This window comes from Mus pahari, unplaced genomic scaffold (genome assembly GCF_900095145.1).
Source record: "Mus pahari unplaced genomic scaffold, PAHARI_EIJ_v1.1 scaffold_10315_1, whole genome shotgun sequence".
Lineage (NCBI taxonomy): Eukaryota > Metazoa > Chordata > Mammalia > Rodentia > Muridae > Mus > Mus pahari.
In genome coordinates, this window is record NW_018393117.1 from 10,896 (window position 1) to 11,424 (window position 529).

Consider the following 529-nt stretch of genomic DNA (forward strand, 5'->3'; position numbering starts at 1 on the left):
GTGGGGGGTATAGGGAACTTTCGGGATAGCATTTGAAATGTAAATAAAGAAAATAATAATAATAATAATAATAATAATAATAATAATAATGAAAAGAATTTTATGTTGGATGCCTATCCCACAATTACTCCTTTGATACAAATCAGTTCTGATAACCGAATAAGCATGATGCTAAAAAGTATGCAAAAAATATGCCACCAGATTTTTTAAAAAGTGTAATTTTTCTCTTATGTAAATACAATCTGTTTATTTTATTCATATGTATTAGTTTTGACCTGGCATGTATGCATGTGTGCATTCCACGTATTCACAGAGGTCAGATGAGGTCATGGGATCCCCTGGTTCTGGAAGTACACACTGCCGTAACATGTCATGCTGGTGCAGCACTAATAGTTTTTTCCTCTAAAACACAGATATTTATTTTTCTTTTTTAAAAAAGGGTTTATTTCAGTTTTCAATTCCCAGGTCACACTCCATCCCTGAGGAAAGTCAGGGCTGTCACTGAAGCAGGGGCCAGCAGAAGGAAGAT

General features: G+C 34.6%; 1 pseudogene; it reads left to right on the forward strand.

Moving 5' to 3' along the window:
- The window catches only part of LOC110315362, a 1,722-nt pseudogene extending 1,512 nt beyond the window's left edge, over window positions 1-210 (forward strand).
- Window positions 211-529: the final 319 nt, after the last annotated feature.